Raw genomic sequence first — 22724 nt, forward strand, 5'->3', positions numbered from 1 at the left:
TAATTGACAATGACTACAAACAGGCTTAGCCTAAGCCAAAATAAGCACGGGGGGAAGCCACGCACAAGTCTGTGCGCAACGGAGCTGATCCCAGCTGTACTCTGGTTGGGTTCCTGTGGGCTCTGCAGGTAAAAGGCAGAGGTTGTGGGAAATGCACAAAGCCAACATGGAAGGATGCTGGACAGGCTGTGAGTTATCAGCTGGAGATGCCCACTTTTAAAGGCTATGAGGAAAATTGGCTTGCTTGGTGTATGAGCTGTCTTCAAAAGACAGAGCCAAAGCTACTTGAAATTTTTTTTTTAATGCAAGTTCATCAAAACAGAAATTTTCTACAGGAATGTGTCCACTTCAACAACAGCTGAGTCTGAAAACGCGCTGAAAGAAAAAGCTCAGTGGCAACAAACCCTTCCAGCTTGATGGTGCTGGACCAGAGTAGGCTGAGTTAGCTTATAAATTATTTTTTGGCTTCCCAACCACAGCCTGCCTTTTTATCATTGGAGGCAACACATAGCAGTCCAGTCCCCTTGAACAGAAGCTCTGATAGACATAATCCCCTTTCTAATTCACTTTGGCAGAAAGATTTGGAAATGTTCTACCCAGAGCCTAAGTCTGGGATAATATTTTTCATTTCAAACATTTGAACACAAAGCCTCAATTCCTGCACTCTCTGGGCAAACCAACTGGCCCAATCCTGCGCCGACCCAGCAGATGGACCCAGCTGGTGCTGTGCTTTGCCGAAGACACCACGGGTCTGGCCACTTGCACCAGGCACCCACCGTGCTGATGGCCCTGTGACACCAACAGCAGCAGGGACGAAGTGCCTGAATTACTTCCAGTACCACCAAATACTGGAAAATACAATGGAGAGCTGGCTTGAATCTTTTTTTTCCTGTTTCTTCTATATTAACAAAAGGGGGGGGGGGGGGGAAGAAAGAAACCTAAGTAATGGATTTTTTTTCTGCTTCATTTTACTCCCACCTTCTCTGCCCCCTGTAATCTGATTTTTTACACCTCATTTATGTGTTTTTATTCAGCTCATCTTTGTGTTTTCTTTTTTTTTCACACCTTTGGATCAGCTCTCTCCCCATGTCTGGCACCTGTGATTATATCCTTCAGCTTCACAATGCAGACTTGCAGAGCAGCATTTAATAACAGGGAGGCTTTGACTGACTGGAGCTTTGATAATGGTGGTGGGAAAGGCACAATCGCTGCCTTTTCAACAGTATACTTTGCACAGAAAGCCTTCGACAGTGTCACAATCTGATAGAAAATCCCAGATTCCACCCATAATTATACCTTCTCTCCTTTACCTATCCACCTTCTTTTCAAAACTAAGCTATCGTGGGTGACACCAGCCTCCTGGGAGGTGGGGGTGGTGGGACACAACCCCAGGGAGAGGCAGTGAGGAGACAAAATTTCCATTCATCATGGTTTTCCCTCGGCCTCTCCATCTGCCCCCGCTCACATGTGCCTTGGCTTTTTCCAGTGGTCACCTTGTGCTTTGCCATGGGCAGGCCAGCTCTGCCTGTGAGCTGATGAGGTTTTAGGGTGAAAAATGTGATCCAAGTGGTGGCTTTGATGGTAAGTTACTGGAAAAGGAAACTCCAGGGAAGCCTGGAGGGTTTCTAGTAAATCAGAAGTGACTTGCCATGTGGATCCCAGGCATGTGCCTCTAGGGCAGCTTCGCAGCCGTGGCTGGAACTTAGGCTAGTCCTATACCTCCACACGGGCTTAAATTGCCACAAACAGTTCATAAAAGGTAACACGGCCCAAAGCTCTCCAGAGACATCAGTGCCCACCCCTGGGAGCCAGAGGTTGAAGAGCATCAGATGCCTCCAGCAGTACCTTAGGGCATCCCACTGCTTTTGGAAACATCTGAAGACGTAAGGACGTGGCCAGGAGTGTGCCCCCAGTCCTCGCTCCTCAGAAACTCATCCAAACATCCCGTGAAAACGGGAGTTGAGACCCAACCCCTGAGTTGCCTGATCTAATCTAAACCAGCTCTAAGTCTGGATGCTGATGGTTCAGGACGTGGGTTTGAAACGCTGTCAGCTCTGCATTTCCCTGCTCAGTCCCCGCACCTTGACTCACTGAGTTTCCAGTAAGCTGGGACACCGCATCCATCAGCGCTGGCAAAGGGCCAATGTTGTGAAATGGTTTTTAAGATGCGTCCTTGGGAAGAGATTCAAGTCCCAGCTGGCCTGGCCCTCATGGACAGGGCACACCTTATTTCAGATGGCTGGGGAAGCAGGGAACTGAGCAAACATCCAGGAAGGTTTTAGTGATGGGGTTACCAGCAAAAACTCCTGCCTAAATAACTTATCAAAAAACAAAAACAAAGCAAAAAAAAAACAAAACTCACTCTTGTGATGGTCCCTGCTGCCTTCTGGCAGGAGGAATGGCTCCTGCGCCCTGGGGTGTGATCAATACAGCACTAACAAGCCCGGACAGGTTCACTATCAATAAGGGGAGCGTGCCCAGGGCTTGCAGTGCTTCTGGCAGCACAGTGGTACAAAAGCCCAACCTGTACATCGGCACAGCAGTGTAACACAGAGCATCACCCAGCAGCACAACCAACAGGTCCATGGTGGTTATCAACACCATGGCTGCTCCTACATGACACTGGAGCAAGCAAGCAAGACAAGCTGGCACAGTGCAGCACCCCGCAGTATTCGCCCTGGTTTATGGCCAGACTGACAGCCCTATAGCAAATATCAGCATCTGTGGCTGGGCTAGGGGAACCACCAAGGGAAAACAATAAGCATTTTTTTCTGCTGCTGCATTCTTTTAGACTGAATTAAGCATTTTCTTTCTATTTGAGTTCATTTTGAAACAATGTATCAAAAAAAGACCCCCAGCTATCATTGAAAACAGAATCCATCTGGGCTACATGTATACTTGAGATCTTACTTTATAAAGTAACCTTTTTAAAATAGGTTTGAGTATTTGCTATATTATAGCTAAGGCCATACAAATTCTTTTTGGGTAAAGGACGGATTTGCCAAAAAAAAAAAAAAAGGAAAAAATCAAGTTGGGCAACACAGAAATCTAAAATGTTGTGCCAATATCAACACGGGCATTACTCTCAATACCGTTGTTCAGTTCAAATGACTCTAGGCACAACGTTTCTAGTTGATCATCTTTTATACTTACCTAAATTTAACTTAAAGTTATAGCTGTTCCCCTCTATTCCCCAAACACTTAATTTCATTGAATGAGACATTTCCAGTAAACCTGTACCTACTTGTTGTCATTTAATCAGGAAAAGAAAGGGGGGGAGGTTACCTAAACCATTACACTTTGCTTAGCCAGCAAGTCCAGAAGAAATCTGTATTTCACAGTTTTAACAGGAGCTCTTATTTTAAATAATAAAGTGAAAAAGGAAATATGTGCTCTTAAATTGCGAGTAGCCTAAGCAGCAGAATATTGGAGCAGTGAAACAAAAATACAGCGATCTCATTTCTCTCTGTATAGGGATGGGACAGACCTGCAGTGTGGCTGCCCCACTTGTGGCCCTAAATTAGCAATCACCCAGCACAGCCGTGAAGAAGGACAGGGATATCAGGAAGCCAGACAGACACTCATTGCGCAAAGACAAGAGTATGAAACAACTCCGCGGTAATCACCATCTTTGTTATCCTATTGTGCTATTCATTTTGGGGAATCATCTTTTTACACTTTATTACACAGTGCTCTGTCTTTCCCCATTAAAATCAATGGCAGACATAGGAGGTAGCCTGTTTTGTTATGGTCTTCCAGGCAGCTCAGACACTTCTGGGAATCAGGAACAGAAGAATAATGCGTTTCAATAAGCAGCTTATCGACCAAGTAGGAGTTAAGTGAACCTGTGGTGTACTTCTGTAGTTTCTCTCCTCTCACATGATTATTGCGCTTTACTTGTGCTTTGCTTTTGTTCCTTTGACAATCGATACCTCGCACCGACCTGCCCGGCCCACTGCCCAGCACCAGGAGTGATGGAGGGGAGCGGACAGAGGGTCTGCTCCTGTCTGTCCCACCAGCCCCCTCCTCGCTGACATCTCATGAGCTCTGGCTACTGCTAGAGTCACCCACCTCGAGTGCCAGGTCACCCGGCTGCCGACCAAAGCTCAGCTCATGGCCCCGGTCTTCGGAGAGGCACAGGGAAGCAGGGGCAGCTGCGTGAGTTTCAGGTCAAGTATTTCCCCTGAGAAGTGCAGGAGCAATTGTCAGTGCTTCCTCCTAACCGTTATGGAGGATTAAAATAGAGACACTGCAAAGAAAACTGCAGGACAAAAAGCATAGAGACAAAAAGCATCATAGGGGTACTAGCAGTCAGGCAGTTTTTTCCAAGCTTGAAAAGGAGAAGCCCAGCAAGAAGCAGCAGGCAAGTCATGGTAGAGCCAGACCTAGGACATGATGGACCTTGTATTTTCCATTTGGCAACGGACAGATGATCTTTCAGACCTTCACCAGGATACTAGTGTCACAAACTGTGCCCAACAGACCACTCCCAGGTGGTGAACCCAAGGGCAGGTCTCTGCTGCAGCATGCAGAGCTCTGACCACGATGCCCTGAGCTACGCTGCTTCCCACAGGCATCCTGAAGCAGAGGAAGGAGAAATTCATGGCATTTGTGCTCCACTTCAGTGGGAGAGACCTGCAGGCTCGGGCACCCAGACACAAGGCCATGGGACCTGCTGGCTGTTAAGCACCTCCCACAGGTAACAGGTACCATATATCCCACATATCACTGATATCACCTCTTTCTCAGAGGTTTCTCTCTTTAATGCAATTATCTGATGCATTTTTCAACAGTTGTGAACAATACGTGGCGTTCACAAAGACAGTAAGTGTCCACAGCTTAGAGCCTGTACCCTGCAGCTTCTCCATATTTTGCAAAATAGCATTAAAAATAATATTTGACCTGAGGCCAGGGATCATTTTCATTGACCAAGAGAGCTAGAGGTGAAACCATGCCACGGGTTTCTCCTGTGCACAAAAGCTGCTCCTGTACATATGGTGTGCATAACATCCGCTGCGCAGGGCACCTGCCGTGGTGCAGGAACGGGCGTGTGGGAAGATTTTAATTACTCACCATGGCAACCTACATTAACAGCTATCATCCCCCATAATAAGTTGGATCGGTCCTTCTCCCACAGCCACAGGAACACCTGCACGAAGGACATCGCACTGTAGATGTGCTCTTGGGCACCCAAGGCCCTGCGCCACATGAACCTGCCCCATCCATGACGGAGCTTTGGTCTGACCGTTCTGGCTGGGTCCAGGGGCATACTACTACATCCATCCCAATCCCACAGTGCTTCCCATACAATTGCACCTCCAGCTGCTGAAATGTCCTCATCTTGCTGTAAGGTGAACAAACCTGTAGGGATTTCAGGACAGTTTATCCTGAACTCATTGATCTCACCCCATTGATCTGAAGTTTGGAATAATTTGGAGCAAAACCTCTCCCATCAGTGTCAGGGAGTCAATGGAACAAAACATCAGCTCCCTCCTCGAGCAGACCCCTCTGAGCCATGGGCCTGCACCTCACCCTCCTGCTACACCCCAGAGCTCTGCACGGGCACGGTGTGAGCCCCTGTGTGCTGCGCTGGGGGAGAAGATAGCTGCCATCCAGCTTCCCTGCAGGGAACTACAGACCTGAGGAAGCCCTGGGACAAAATGGAAAACCCAAAGGAAAACAAAAAAAGTTACCAGTCTCCCCGGCTGACCCTGCAGAGATGGATGAGGAAAATTCTGCCAAATTTGGTATAGAGCAGTGAGAAACTACTAAAAAACAAAACAAAACAAAAACAAAAAAACAGAGGAGACAGAGATGCATCATGCAATCACAGCTTTGACATTTTTGCTTCTCCTTCATCTGTGTCTTTGTCCGTAGAGGAGATTTGAACTTCTCTGGGATCTTTGGACCTGAACCCACTGCCAGAGCCACTACAGCCACTTTTGGCTCTCGAGTTCCGCTTCATGACACAAAAGCACACCAAAGTTCCCCCCCAGATCTTTGCCAGCTCCAAGGACACCTGGGGAGCCTGCTGCAGGGCTGTGAGCACTGCAGCACCTCCTGACAGCTCTCTGCAACACAACACTTGCTTGGCCAAGGTCAACAGCAGTACAAGTTTTCCATGCCTCTAGCATCTGTATTTCATATCCCTGAACTCAAGTCCATCCTGGTTTCTTTTACACAATGTTACAGAGCTAGGTGGATGCTAGGAACAACTGGAGCTACAGCAGCACCAAGGGAAGGTTACCCATCTGCACCCTGAGTTGGACTTCTCCAGCTTTGTCATTGTAGTGGTGTCTGCACTTCATCTCCCATCCTGAACTTTTATTTTTGGAGACTCCCATGAATAGATGACAGCATGGGTGACAATGCTGGCTGTGGAGCCCAGCATCTCCTGCAGACGCCACCACGGAGGTGAAGAATGACCCCCCATCTTGCTACTCACTCCGGTGTGCTTGGATTTTCAACGTACTCCTCCCTAAGCTCGTGCCACCAGCACACAACTGAACCTCTTCCTCCACAGAAGCTCTGGCAAAGGATGACATTAATTATATCGGAGGCAGATGTCTGATAAATAAACAACTGTGGAAAATGATGTGACACTGTGAACGCAGCATCCTCTGCCTCACCTTGCAGGCTCATGGGAGCACAGCACGGGTTTCAGTGCCATGGGAGGAACGAGGAGGGGAGGTAGTGCCTTTCCCCCACTCATGCCGAGTGGTTTCTCATGCTCACCCCAGACAGCTTCCTTTTATTTTTTTTATTTAAACTGCCTAAGTGACAAATCCACCAACTCCAGCAAAGCAAAATAGCCCTTGGCCAGGTAAGGAGCTGTTTCTGACTGCCTCTGCAATAACACTTTGTGCACGTCTAGCTCTTTTCGCGTGGAGATTTCAATCAATCATGCTCAGTACAACCCTGTGAGATGGGCTAATATTCCTATTTTATGACAGAGAAAATAGAAGCACAGAGACTCAAGTAAGCTATTTAACAACATGCATTTAGAGGCATGATGTGCTCTACAGATGCAGAGCCTGAGGATTGGTAGTAACTGCGTGAAAGCAAAATTCACCCAGCCCAGCTTCTTAAGAAGTTGAGATAACTCCTCCCCTCCCACATACCCTCAGAAATGATGAAGAGAGGAAAAAATGGCATTTAAGCAGAATCACAAGCTCATTTCATCAGACTCACTGTTAGGAGCCTGGAAGTCAGACCAGCCCCTAATCCCCCCCAGCGCCAGGCAGTGATAGCCTCTTCCCAAACTGAGTGCCCTTGGCAAGGTCACCTGTGTGTTTGGTTTTGATGTAAGGAGCAGCTAGAAGAAGTCTTCCTGACTTCCAAAGAAGAGCTAGGCAAGAAGGGAGCTCACATGGAGAGGGGCATTCCCACCTTGAAAGAGATTTTGCCCAGCAGCCAGCCTCTAAAGCTTTCCCTTTCCCCACGTACCATTCCTTTACATTTCTTCATAGGCACACGCAAGACTCGTCTTGACTTGGGTCAAGCAATGCTGGATACAAACAAGCTCCATATAAAACAAATAAGAGCTGTCCTAAAGTGCTTCCAGTCAATATAGAGGACAGATATGAGGCTGAAGCTGCTCTTGCACTGAGGGGAGGAAGGAGGAAAAGAGAACAACATTATATTGTTCATATATATATATATATACTAATTAGAAGTTCAAATACAGCCTTGAAATTTTGTAACGGACATTTTAGCAGAGGGCATCCACACGGAACCAAGCCTATAACACCCTGAAAGACCTGCTTCATAAGAGAGGTCAATAAAACTTCTGTAGAAAAAAACCACAGCATCTGTTACAGGTAGACTCTCATCCTACTTTTGACCCCTACTGGTGCATTTTTGCATGTTTTGTCCAGAGTTGCTGGAGCTGTATAATCAGAACAAAACCCCAGGGCTCTGCTGGCAGGGCAGGCTGAGCACTCACCCTAGCAGGCAAAGCCATTTTCTCATGGGCCAAGGACTTTTTCCCCCTTCCACAGGCACTTGAGCCAAATTCCAGCAGGCAATGCTGTAATGCGCCGGGAACTGCCTAGTTAAAGGCTGAGCACCCGCAATATTTAAAGGGGGGGAGGAACCAAACCCTCCAGCAACCAATTTTTTGCTGATCTTAGACTGTCTTACACAGGAGTGGGGAATTACACATTTTGCTTCAGCCTGCTGCAAATTAGAAGACCCAGGTTATAAACCTCTGAAAAAGAGATTACAAGAGAAGCAGCAACTGCTCATTACCTCCAGACTGTGATATGGCCACGCTCCCAGCTACTTCTTTACAACTCTGGGGTGGGCACAAACAAGATGCAATCGTAATTATTTTGGTTTGGCTCATTGTTAACAATATGATATTTGGCAATTGAACAAAAAACCCTGCAGCGTTCAGCTCAGCCCCCGGGCAGCGACCCACCGCTCTCCTGGCATCGCAGGGACAGCCACACCACTCAGTACCTGCAAAAATGTATTCGGAGTGCCATTTAAAGCCATAAAACTCTGCTAGAAACTCCTGGTGCTGGGACACAGGCAAGCAGCAACGCGGCACTCACTTCATTTGTGCAGATAATTTTTATTTCTCCTCTTTTTCCTTTATTTCCCCACAGAAGGGACAATGCAGCAGCTGTGTAAGCGCAGAATAAGAGGAAGAGCAGACTCTTTGGCAATTGCCTGCTTCAGTGTAGGTTGATTTAATGATAAGACACCGTTTGAAGTTAATTGTAACTGCAAGGAATGACAAGAAAGCTGAAAACTCACTGCCAGGAGAGACGCTGGGCTGAACTGCAGCATGACTCCAGAGAATAGAGAATATATATCACGATACAAGTTCCGAAAAGCACGATGCAACTCCCAAAAAGCATGCAGAGTTAGAGCTAAAATTGTTCTACATCAGCTTAGGTACAGGGCAGAGCACAGCTGGAGGAATCTGGTGAATTTAAGACTCAAAATGTAGGAAGTGCTGAACAGGCTCAGCACAGGCTGGTGCTACATCCCTTCCTCCTGGTTCTGCTGCAGCACCGCTGGGAGTCTGAACTCAGGGCCTTATGGAGGGTGAGGAAAGGGGGATAGTGGGTTTTGGTGTTATCACAATAATGGGATTGTTAATTAAGACCCATAATAAGTTCCTATGTAGATATTCCTGGTTCTTTCCTAAAGCTATGCCACTTTGCAGAGTAATGAGAATTGAACGGTTTCATGGGTACAGGAGAGGAGTTTCTACTTTTTTATAAATACCCCAGATTAGCTAGGGAGAGACAAGTGCTGTGCCAGCGACCACAAAGATACTCCCAGATTAAATTTAATGGAATGTATTTTTCACTGAATGACAGGAGAGAAAGCAGCAGGCTGCTCTGCTGGCACCCACCTAGATAGGGGCAGGAGGTGGGAACACAGCCCAAAACAGGGGGACCTTCACCACATCAGGAGGGTCATTGCTGACTTTATGAAAGGCAGAGGGGTGAGAAATTAATTTTTCCTGCAAATCCCAGCCCAACCCCATGGCTGACACCAGGCTGCCCCAGGGATGTGTCAGCACATCATAGCCGTGCTGGGGAAGCCGAGACCCCAGGGCCCACCACGCAGGGCTGGGGGACGGCCTCGGCTGGGCTCAAGGGGACAGGGCACAGCCCCAGGCCTCTGCCTTTGGGAGGAATTGTTTAACTTTTGCCCTCTCAGCCGGAGGTCCAAAGGTCAAACACAAGTTCATTCCTTGGAAAAAAAATTAAAACTCCCTAAAGGGATGGGAGAAAAAAACCATGGAAGGCTTGGCACGCTTTCCCCCACCTCACCAGCATTTAAAGCATGAAGGCAGTAGACACCTGAGCAACATCTGACAACAGGAATTGCAAGGAGCACACCTGGCAAGCGCTGGATCCATCCACAGCACAGGAGCATTTGGTTCTGCAGCACCCAATGTAGCAGGGGGCTGGCCTGGGTCTCCCACATGCACCCACACCACAGGAGACACCTAATGCCCCCGAAAGACTGGACAGACTCACAGGCTCTGCATCAGGCCCTCCAAGCCATTAATAAACCAGCACCCTACAAACCAGGCATTTCAGTTTCTTTTAAAGTGTAGCACTAACTTTTAACAGCCTCCCTCCACCCCACCCCACTTTGCGTCCCCTAAACAAGGCCATCTGAACACACCCCCTAAACAAGGACATCTGAAACCAGGAAACCCCCAGCCCCAGCCAGCACGGCCACTGCTCACCGCAGGATGCTCTGAATTACAACAAGGCTCCCAGCAATAAATCACAGAGTTGTTTCTGCTGGAAAGTGGAAGGTATGGGGAGGGGGGAAGAGAAGGAAGGGGGGAAAAAAAAAGAAGCTTATCTAAATCTATTTACACGGAATGATTATTCAATTAATTTTTTCATTACACTTGCCAAAAAGAATTGCCCGTGTCTTTAATGCTGTGTGCGAGGTTTCATTAATAATTAATAGCAGCAGCTCTCTCTCCTGGTTAGCAAGCAAAAGCTTTTGTCTCTGGAGGTTGCACCCTAGCGTGTGCCATGGGGACAGAGCCCTCAGCCAGCAGAGGCCGTAGGGACCCCGCATCCGCTCGGGTGCATCTGGGAACCCACAACTCCTGGCAGCGAGGCTTCACCAGCCTGGGACAGCCGCAGGACCCAGCAAGCTCCCGTCCCTGCCTGCCCCATCTCCTTCCTGGTATTTGTCCCTCTGCTCCTCCTGCCCAGCTTCAAGAGCCCAGTCCTGCCCCCCCAGCTTTTTCATCCCCCATGTCTCTCCCACCAACTCTGCACCCTTTTTTTTTCCTGCCAAATTTGCCCGTTCCCAACACACTGCTGGGTCCTGGGTGCCACCAGCTCCACCACCTCAGCCCTCTGCACCTGCGTGCTGTGGCCCTGCCCCATTCACACCAACTGGGGGTGAAGACCCTCCTAAAATACAAGCAACTGGGCTGGGAGAAGGTTTGTTGTAACCCTCGTGCCACGACCACCCTGGGCTTTAGCAGGAGGACACAAGAGGAAAGACGTTTGGGTGAGGAGGAGACACCTTTGTGATCTCCACCCAACATCCCCGGCAGTTTTCCATACTATAAGCTGCTGCTAGAGCAGTGCAAAACTGGGAGTGCTGTTGGTGAATACAACAGTGAAAAACAGCAGAAACCCTCCACAGCCCCCTCCATGGGGTCAGCCCTGCAATGCTGGACAGGATCTCCTGTGCATTCTCCTGTGCTGAGCTGGGAGATGCTCACCCTTGCAACGGACACGGCCAGGCACCGCTGCACTAGCGGGTGATGTTTATGGGACCCTGAGGTTTGTGTCCCACCTCGCTCGTGGGACTACCAAGTTAGCAGAGACCGCAGAGCACACAGCCATAGGCAGAGAGAGCAGCGCAAACAGTGGTTATAAATCACCCAATCTCCTTCCCAAACATAACATTTGTAAGAGAGCCCTGGGTTCTTATAAATATTTAAGCCATATTTCAGCTGTTTATGTCTTACATCTGTCTTTATCAGTCTGTAATCATTTCTCTGCTCGCGTCCCACGCTGCTGCCTGCTAATTTCAGCTGGCTGCTCTGGGTGCAAATGTGTTTTCTCACCTCAGTTCGGACAGCCAACATTTGAATTCCCCTGACAGTGCTGGTCCTCTACAAGCCAGAGATACTTTGCATGAAGAAGCTACAAGGGTGGGAAGAGGCCTCTTGAGCTTTAAATAACTCAACCAGATCTACAAGAACTTACATGACACTGTTCTCTAGGAACAGGGATCCTAACGAGTCTGCCCATGCATGCCTGCACTCACTGTTTCTCCTTCCCTTTAGTGCAGCAGGAACTATGGGGTGCAATTACCCTTTTTTTTTTTCTCTAAAAGGTGCATGATGCTTTGTACGACACAGGGGAAAGGTGGAAGGGCAAAGTATATCCCCAAAAGTCGGCTGGTTTGGATTATGGCCATAGACTGCCAATTTTTCTTTCCTAACATATTTTCGAGTAACAAGGGAAACAAAGGGGAGATTGTTCTTGAGAACTTCTTGGAAAAAAAAAAAAGCATGTGCTTTTCAAACAGCCATTGAGTGGTTAAAACCACAAGAATTTGGCAATTCCCAATATCCTGTTCCACTGAGGAAAACAAAAAGGCAGGGATATCAGACAGAAGGGGAGCACCCCACTGACCCGGGGTGTCCCAGAGCCCCATCCCCTTCCTTTCACTGGTTCTATAATAAAACCCCTCCAGGACGGGGGGACCATCCCAGCATCCCTTTGAGACCAAGATCCTTGTAGCTGGAGGCACCGATGGGCTGTTTGCTGCAAGCAGAGTGCAGGAGGTCCTGCAGCTCAGGAGGGGGGTGGGAAATCTCATTCTCTTCTATTCCCCTTCTGATAAGAGTCTCCTGATTATCTGTAATCTCCAAAAGCCTTAGGAGGAAGAGAGTGATGAAAGTGTGAGCTTTTTCTGGAAATCTGCTTGTGCCACAGCTCACGAGGTGCCGAGTTCAGGTGTCCACACGCTGTGCTGCCCACAAGGGTTCGGGCTCTGTCCTGAGCTGTCTCAGCTCCGCAGCCTCTGGGACCCCAGAATTGGTGCCAGCAAGTTGCCAGCCCAGCCTCCCGCTCGCACATCCCTACAATAGTTTTGACACCAAGCTCTCTCTGGGGCAGGGATTTAGAAAATCTGGGTTTGGATCCCAGCTCAACCATGCTTTTTTGTCCCGGTGTGACAGTGACTAAACCTCACTGTGTTTGACTTCACCTTACACAAGCTGGAGTAAGGCTACAGCCTTTTTCCTCACCATTATTTTGACTTGTCTGCTTGCATTACAATCTTTTGGGAGAGGAGTCTGTACGTGCGTATCTACCAAATCTAATATAAGTGATCTAATCCTGGCAGATTTCTCTAGGTATTACTGTCATACAAATTCCAAGTGGTTGTGTCTATATAGACAGCTTAACCCGCTCTCAGATGCCAGTGAGTGACTTATCTCAGCGCCGTGCCCGTGCACCAAGGTCTCCAGCTTGCTCTGCCTGTGCATCACTGAGCCCAGAGACCCGAGCATGGCCCCGACCCCTCCTCACTCATGTGTGCAAAACACTGCTGGCATTTGAGTCCAGAGCAAGGCCCTCCCCAGCCATTCTGTGTCCACGAGAAACACCGGGACCAGCAAATTAATTTCTACAAGCAAGTTAGGTCAATCACCATTTCCCACTGATTTTATTCACTCCAGTAAACGAGTCAGACAGGGCTTTATTTCCTATGCTTTCCTGGTTCTCTTTTAATCCTCAGGACATGATTTCCTCACTTTCCTGCTTAATTAAGAGCAGAACTTAAACACTTCAAGTTATCGACTTCTACAACCTCCTCTCCAAGCATGAAGCCATCCCACCTGCACGTCAACCCTGGGGTGAACAGAGCCCCCCCAGTGCCAAGGAGCTTCCTAGAGAGCCTCTGGGGGACCAGAGCTGCTCTGGAATATTTCGTAGGGTTTCCCCCACATTTTCCCAGCAGAGATAGCACTGGCAGACAGCACGCACCATAGCCCTGTGGTCTGTGCTTACAGCTCTAGCCCAGAGCACCCCAGAAAACAAGAGCTGCAGCTGCTCCCATGTGTCTTCCCAAGGCTGAGCACTTGCTCGCACGGGCAGGGAAGGCACTGGGAAGGGCTGCACAGTGTGTAGCAGTGAGCAATCACAGACACGCAGCCGTGGTGGTGCAAGGAGTTGCTTACATCCATCTCTGTTACAAAACTCTGGCTGCACAACCCCTCCCTCCACCCCAGTCTCTCCACTGGGATGGCAGAGCCTCTCCCCTGCTCTTCATTGAGGTGGGGGGGGGAAAAGGAAGAAAAAGAGAAGCCACGATAACCTATATGGCGACTGGGTCCTCCCTTGTCTCCTGCACAGCTCCAGCACAACACCATCCTTGTCAGGAGGTAAAGAGGAAACACTGGGGATTATGGACACAGCTTTGATTTTATTTTAAAGGGTTTAATATTTGGAGCCATATTGATTTGATTTATCTCAGTGTGCCAGTGTACTGCCGGTAACCAAGCAACACCGATCCTCTCTGTATTCCGGGAGGCTCCCGGGATTTTGCCTATGAACGATATTACTTTGTGTATACGACACTAAATGGACCATAGGCACCGTTTGTAAGTGGAGAGTATTTGAGTACCGTGAGGCTTGTTTCTCCTCACTGGGGCCGCGCTCCCCGTCCCATGGCTGCAGCAAGCAGGGTCCAGCCACGAGCCCTGTGGGAGGGAGCAGGGGGCACAGCCTGCTCCTACCCTGTGCAGATGCACACAGAGGAAACAACACAGCTAGTGTGGTGCCACCACATCCTCCTTTCTGGCCTAACTGAAGAGAAAGACCCTGCTTTAGGTTAGATTTACTTCTGCGGGATTCAGAGTGGCAGTGAAGGAAGCTCAACAAGCAGAGCAGCACTTGTCCCGCTGAGCATCCCGATGGAGATGTGGGGAAGGTTTCCTGCCCCATTTCCCACCCGTCTCATGCTTTGGCATCTCAGCCTCCCCTCCCACAGGCCCCGGCTGTGTCTTTAAGCTGAGGGCATCTGCATGGTCAGAGTCAGCAGGCAGGAGAGGCACTGTCAGCTCACGCTGTATGGTTCAGTGGTTTGGCGTTAATGATGTTTGTTTTGGAGCCTGCCTGCTGGTCTGACCCACTTAGGATCCTTGCTGTACTACAGGCTCGCCTTTCTATTGCGCTGAGAGGCAGAAGGGGTCTTCAAAATGAAGTCCGAGCCCACCATGCCCAATGCTGCCAGACAGCAACCCCGTAAGCCAGGCTGCTGCTGGAGATCTTTAGCGCTGACCTGAGCATCCATCATTTCACAAGGGGGAGAAAGACAGCAGGTGGCATCTACAGCTCGGGACAGTGCTGCCCTCGCCACACCAGCCGTCACCGAACGAGGCCTATAGCTGCTCTGCAGAGGCATCACCTTGTCCTCGGGAAGACTTCTGGAGAAACACAGTAGCCCTCTGACCCTCAAGAGCACCTTGCCCTGCACACCCAGCAGCAAGGAATTTGTCACAGGGCTTCTTGGCAGAGCTGCAAGTGGTACATCACTGACCTCACACGAGCCTGCATCAGGTCCTTTGGTTGTCCAGATTTTGCTTCAGGTGCCTCCTGCCATGGGACACTCACTCTGAACATCACTAGAGTTAGATCTGCCTTTACCAGCATCACAGCTCTTACAGAGCACTCCGGAGACCTATTGGGAATCATATTCACCATGAAAGTGTTATTTCTAATTTTTTTTTCCACCAGGGCCCCCAAGGGGACTGGGTGAGCCTCACTTTTTATCCTTTCCTCATTCCCAGATCCAGTGTGGATCTGTCAGAGATGTACGCTGGGCTGAGACAGGAGCCTGCTCCCACCATGGCCTTGGGTACTTGCACTGACAAATACTTCCAATTAAAAAACACAATTATATGTCCATCAGAAGGACAAACAGCGCTAACAAAAGTGCTATAGAGTGATCCTGTGGTTCTGGCATGTACAAATTGGTCATTATTTTAACTTAGCTGAAACAAGAACTGTGCAGATTATGGGTCTGGGCTTTTTTTCCTCACTTGAAATCTGAAACCAGGCAAAATGCACATCAGCTTTGCCAAAGAGCTTCCCTGAGGTTTGCAGATTTCCCAGCAAGTCTGGACTGAGTTAGAGAAACTCAAGATGACGGGGAAAACACTCCACCTCAGAGGGGGATCCAGAGCAGCAACTTTCTCGAGCACTGAATGCAAGCCCCTTGCCGTGGCCTCTGCAGCTCAGCTCCCCTGGGAAGCCGAGAGCGGGGCATTTCTCATCAGCCAAGGGCTGGGTTCTGCAGACACCTTTCAGTAGCATTAACATGGCCATACAGCTTGTAACAGGAATGCCTAGGGCCAGCAACCAGGCTTCTGCACGGGCTTAGTGGGTTCACTGCAGTTTTCCAGGACCCCTTTCCAGTGGTTCTGGCAGCAACCCACACACTTTGCTCAATTCCCATTGCCACAGGGCCTGCGTGGTGAGCCCTCAGCCTTCTGTGGCCTCCCAGAAATGCCAGCAGGCAGCTGGGGAAAGGAGTCTGTCACATTAGACTGAGGTTAACTCAGGAACCAGCCCACAGCAGCCCACGCAGTGCTTTCAGGCCCAAGAAGCATTCTCAGCTCCTGCTCAGCTGGTGTGGGAACCCAGGTACAGCCTCATCCACCCCACCTACTTACCTTCTGCTTCATTTCTGAAATGTTAGACAGCCACTGCTGCACAGCCCACACCTGCAAGCACAGAACCGTGACGCCACAACATGAACAGAAAACCCCACAGCAGCTCCTTGCTTGTCCCTTCCCTTGTGCCTTTCCAAAAAGTCACGGACAGCTGCTTACACACTGCACAGCAGCATAATGGAGGGCATGCTGAAGAGAGGTATAGATAAGCCCATTGATGGCCTCAGGGACTGCATTTTCTCAGTCACAGCATTGGGCAGCAGCAGCACAAACTTAGCCACTCCACTGAATCGCCATCTCTCAGAGGAAAAATCCTATCATGCTTTCCGTGGCTGCTAATTGCTCAGCCTCTCCCACAACTACCCCCAACCACACGGCTAACAGGGAGTGCAGAGGCAGGTTTAGGTGAGGAGCCTCTACCTGCTGTTGAGACCAAAATGAGCTTCACAGAAGCAATGGAGCAGTGATTAACTGATAATACTTTTCGGCAGCGTGAGTTGGATTTGAACCAGCCATCTACCGGCAGAGCCTCCAACTCCCCGCGAGACTCAGAGATATTAAAAGACATCAGGAAGGAGTCAAGGCTCCGAGAACGACCCTGGATTGGGGAAGAGAGAGCAAACCTGTCAAGCATCTCAAAGCAAAACAAAATCTTCCGATGTCATTTGGCTGCTTTTATCTGTGAATTGTGCTGGATCTGCAGGGGGAGAAAAATAAACCCTACTGGAACGTTTAGCATAGTGGAAAAAAATAATGTTAAATTAAGCTTACAAAAATGTTTCTCTTTCTGAAAATCTTGGCTGGCGATAAATGGCTTGTGCCAAGTTATAAATCAAACGTTGGGTTTCTTTTAACGCTCAGCATCCCCTGATTTATGATGCCATCACAACCTCTCGATTGATTCCTGACTCGGCAATCCATCTTCCTCTATAGGTAGCTGCCCATTATAACGCCTTTCCTGAGCAGGCAGCACATTTCGCTTCCCAGAAGGGCCTTACAAAGGGGAGGCTTGAGCAGAAACCCCTTGCTGAGGGAGCTGGGAGGCTGAGGTGGCAGAGGGAAGAGGCACGGATGGTTGTTTACAAAGGAAGAGTACTACCCATTGAGCACACACAGGGACACAGGATGAGGCCCAGTTTTGCTGGACACGGAGCTGGAGAGCTCTCGGGCACTACATACATGCTCTCACTATACAAATGGCCTCAAGGAGGGAGCAGCTCCTCTACAAAGCCCCACTACTGCACCCAGCCTGGGGCTCTGCAAAGCGAGAGCAACCTGGGGGTGCCTCACCTGCACAGGGACAGCCCCCGAGCCCAGCAGCATGGCTCTGGGGACACAGAGGGACAGAGGCCTGGCTGGGGGCCACCAAGAACAAACTACTGAGGCGTTGGAAGGGCTGCAGCCTTCCCACCTTCTATTGGGAATAATTCATGTGAAGGAGATACAAGGCAGACTGTCCTCATCAGACAGCAGGCATCAGCAGGTTACAACCTGCAGCTTACAACCACATAAAGGGTTTCTTTGGGAACTGACGGGTTGCTCTCTGTGCACAAACAGCGATAAGGGATGGCCCTATGGGCCAGATGGCAGGAGTCCATGCCTTGGAGGCGAGGGCACTGTGAGGGCTGTGTGCCCATTTTGTGCTGTGTGGGGCCAGAAGCTCAGGGTATGGGGTGAAGGCCTCAGCTCGTCCTTCCACTCTCCCACGCTGAGCTCCTAGGCTATCGTTCCTCCTGACCAGTGCTGACCAAAGGCCTACAGAGCACACCTACCACACTGGCTTCCTCTCAGAGCTGTCTTACAGAGCCTGCCTGAACATTTGATTTCTTTTCAGCATCAGTGTTTTCCTTGAAACATGGTTTTTATACAAGAAGTAACCCGAGGACAGCCCTTCCTTTCTTGTTTCAGATGAATGGAGCCTCCATGCTTCAGCAGGGTTTGGCTCCCAGCAGCAGCCATCCCTCACAGGCAGAAACAAATTAAACCCTGCAAGCCAGAAGGAATGCTCAAGCTTACAGAAACCTCTCGCCACACAGGAAAACCTTTTTCTCTGGAAGCATCCTCCTCCTCAACAGGACCTGTTCCTGACAGTTCAATAATCCAAGGACATCAGAGCTCACCTGGACTCGGAGAACAAATGCTGGGACAGACTCCCACATGAAGCAGCAGCACCACTCTCCTCCCTGTTGACTGCTAGGCAGCTGGGAGGTGTACAAGGACTCGCTCCTGTACCCTCACCCGGCTGCAGAGGTCAACAGCCCGTCTGCTCATGGGTCCAACCTCCTCAGCATCCCAGCCCTCTACCCAATAGGGCACTCTCTAAGTCACTCTTGTCAAAACAAGCCAGACAACCAACATATGGCTATTTATTCTAAGCTCTTTGCAACCAAACAGGTGAGGGTGGGTTTTTGCCAGCAGCAGAGATGGCAGTGAGCAGCTGGGAGCAATCATCTCCAAACCAAGCACAGCTGGAGGCAGGAGGCTGTTAAGGAGACCCAGGCAGACCTTCCTTCTGTAGGTAGCAAATATCAGCCACTCAAAGTATCTGCAGTAGAGGGGCCTGTGGGTTACATCCGTGCCCCAGGCAAGACACCAGCCCTCAGAATGAGTGCAGAGGGCACTGGCTGAAGAGCCACGGCTGGATCAGCCCCGTTATATATCCCTATCTAAAACACAGGGTCTCCTCCCATGTAAACATTTTCTTGGGGAATCCAGAAGCCAGCTGTCCACTCAGATGGTGCCTTTTTAACTTCCAAAGATGAATAGGGCTTTTTTATGTCACTATAAAACATTATTTATAGTGGAAAGGGCCTGTGAATGGCGCACGCTGTCACTTCAGTATGTAAATGATGCCAGCTCCGTTCGCTACATCCCATCAATTATTTTCATACACTTTTCTTTGTCTTAATCTGTCAGAGGAAAAGTCACCTTGATGCCTTGAAGCAGTTTTCTTCTACCATTACCTTTGGTGTGGGACGCTACCTGGAGGCCCAGCAGGGGGAAGAACATGGCATTTCCAGTGAATGGGGAGAACCAGTCCCTGTGGCCCTTGGACCTCCACCAACACTTGAGACGAAAAACTGCCTCACATGAAAAACTGCATGCTACAGGGCTTCTTCAAGGCCATAGGCCCTAAAAGCCAGCCCTGACCTCAGGGAAAAGGTAGAATGGCAGTGTTGACATGAGCATGGTAAGGAGCACTAGGCCCTCAGCATCACCCATTAGGGTCTCTCTCAAAACAGAATTTCAAAACAGAAGTTTGCCTTAGCTCACCTCATCCAAGGCAGTTGAGTGCTGCTGGCTTCCACCCTCGTGTCTATTTTAATCCAGGCTCCACTCTCGCTTTCTATTACTTGTCATAAACCGTGTTGGATTGCTCACTTCCCACACTTGTTTTGGGTGTCTGTCTCCCATTCCCACTTGGCACCAGTGGATCATCTCCAGTTAGACCCTCAGCTGGTGTAAACCAACTTTCTTGGAGTGGGATAGGCATATAGCAGTTATGGATCTGACCCTGCTACCTGTCCCTCAGAAAGCACTTCATAGAGGTTCAATAAAAACTTGCAGAGCTTTTGGAAGTGGAGAATTCCCATTACTCTCCCCTGTTGTTATGAGCAGGGCACATTTCCTCAGATGACACAGCCTCATCCACCACTTTCCCCCAGCTAGCACGATGTGCAGGCAGCAGCATCCGGGCTCCAGGTGCTCCATCTCCCTTCTGATGCAGAGATTGGAAAAAAAATAAAAATAAAAAAAATCAAACCCATAAATCACAAAGCTAGCAAATGAAAATAAATACACTTAACAATATTTCCATGCCATTTTTTATTATTATTATTTATAATGGTATTACAGAATTTTGTAAAATTAAAGTAAATGTCAAGCAGAATGTAATAATTTTCCTTGGGGTTTGGCACATTTGTGTGCCTGACAGTTTCACATTTTTCTTTATATCCGTGAAGACAGGAGCCTGACAGGGCTATATTTTGTTACCCACTTTGTTCAATTTTGTCATAAATTGGAGTGAACAAAACAGTGAAAATACAGACACCAAATTAATCAAAGAAATTACATTTTAAAGCACCTCTCATACAAACACGTATGAAATAATCACACTGTGCCAGGAAAGCGCGGGAAGAAAACCAACATTTCCCCCCCAACACTCACGGTTTGCCTGTAGCAAGGCAGGGACCTCACCCCAGAGCCACAAGTGTTACGCACCAAGATGTTGCTCCTCGGCTGCTCCTGCCTGGCTCTCCCTCTGCCTTGCAGAGCCCCGGGTGAATTTCTCCCCCATGCATTTCCCTACCTGCCTCTGGAGCTTATACAAACTTCTGCTGTTCACATTGCAGGCCAACGAGCTGCACGCTTGGTGGGTGCCTGATGTGCACCAGCTAATTTTGGGTGCCAGGGTGCATTGCCATGCCATGACCTTTTGACGGGTTGTGCTGAAGTCTGCACCTCCATCCTCCGACTCGTGCTGCTGCCAGCACCATCTGCAAACAGCCTCAGCACCCCAATGCTGTGCCCTCATCCTGGGGCCACTCGGTAGAAGCACGGTACTGTTACTACTGTTTAATGGGACACATTTTGCTGCGGCACAGGAAGAAGCACCATGCATAAAGAATTGCAGTTTCCATGAGAATGGCAAGAAGAAACGCAAAGCGAGTGGTAGGGCTATCCCCAGGCCAATCCTTTCTGCCTGAGTAAATTCGATTTGAATTCCTCTTGAAACACCAGCTCTGCAGCACTTGGACTGTATTGAAAAGGTCACTGGAGGCAATGTCAGACATACTCTCCAGCTGTACTACAAGTGCTCTGATAAAGATTCATAACAACATATTCCTGCAGCTGGAAATCCAAAGTGACTCTCCGAGGTATCCTCTCCACTTCCACGGCAGCAGCAGGCTATTTCCTTAGTTCCCTGTTACGCCTGCGTTAGTGCTTCTTCTCCCCGCCACCCGAGCTCTGGCTTGGAACCATTTCTTGGAGCTTGTCAGAAGCGGTGAGGATGGTTTGTGGGGTCTTGCAAAGCTGAAATGCATCTCAGCCAGTTGGAAGAGCCACCTCAGGATCTCACTTACCTTCTTCTTACCTTGTCTAGGCTCCAGAGGGCTGCTCAGATGTAACAGGCCAGCAGCACTGCATAGTGGCTGAATCAGCTGTCCCCTCAGATCGGGCATACCACCAGCAGCATCCAAAAACCACCTCTGACATGAGCGGAGTCTTGTTATCTTCTGCTAGAATTACACTTAAGACCTGAAACATAAAATGTTCCCGTCACTCTCCAACTGCTCATTTCGCCCTGCAACCCCATGGCACAAACCCATGCATTTTCCCCTTCTCCAGCTAAGGACGGGTCCTTTGCTGCTCACCCTGCTGGAGGCAGGCAGCAGCCTCTGCCCTGGGCTGCATCCGCTTGCCCACCCCGTGCGGCAGGGGAGCACAGCACCATGCAGAGCATGGAGCAGCCGAGGCCTCCTGGCGAGCTGCCACGTTCCCTTGCAAATGTGGCAGCAGTTCAGTGGGAGATTAAGGGATTCTTCTACCCAGCTACATACGCCCATCAATATATGGCAAAAATGCATTTTAAGCTTATTTGTGTATTCGTTGCTAAATACCATAATTGTATCCAGCTGTATAGCAGGAGGGCCCATTCACTGAAATTTTACTGTTGATTTTATTTCATTGTGGGTTGCGTTTTTTTTGCCTTTGTTATTGTATTATAAACGTATTTCCTCCCATTTTGCTTGGTGCCTGTGGAATACTTGCCTGACTTCTCCTGTCACACCTGTTTTCTATTATTTGTCATTCATTATTTTAATTCCCCATCTATTGTGCAGAATCTGAAAATCGCCTGATAAACCACATCCTTTACTAAAGAAAAAAAAAAAGCCCACGAGAAGGTTCTAATAAGTGAAATTTGTATTTTTCCACATGGTGCAAAATGAAAGCGTCCGGTGAATAACCCCTGATTGTCAGGTGTTCACATTCCCAGCGTCTAAGCCAGGGGATAATTAGCAGACAAACGAAGGTTTACAGTTCTGCAAATATCTCAGAAAGACCATTTGGCTGCTTGATCAGTGGAAGGATATTTTTAAAACTGCCATTTGAGACTCAGCTGTATGGCTAATTAAATGAGAATTTCATAAAAATAATCTGAAAAAAAGTCTGTTAATTGGAGAACGATAACGAACAGACTTGCTAAACAGAGGCATAAACGTCAAACAATTGAAGAGGGATAATAAAGTGCCACATTATCGTGTAATGCCAGGCAGCTTTCCTACTTCTATTTGAAGTTTTAACTTTTATCCATTTTTTTTTATGAATGGCATCCAAAAATGTGCTTTGCAATCGTAATTTCCAGAGCTTGAATTCGGCGCTAGCAATACTTGGCTAACAGTGACTGTTGCATTCATGGCCCCCTCGCGCTGGGGCTCCTCGTGTTCTGTTAACAGCTTTTGTGTTCTGCAATGAACATGATGGGGGAAATGCGTTAATATTGTATGGGTGTTATTCAAGCAGGATA

Source organism: Cygnus atratus, chromosome 20 (genome assembly GCF_013377495.2).
Source record: "Cygnus atratus isolate AKBS03 ecotype Queensland, Australia chromosome 20, CAtr_DNAZoo_HiC_assembly, whole genome shotgun sequence".
Lineage (NCBI taxonomy): Eukaryota > Metazoa > Chordata > Aves > Anseriformes > Anatidae > Cygnus > Cygnus atratus.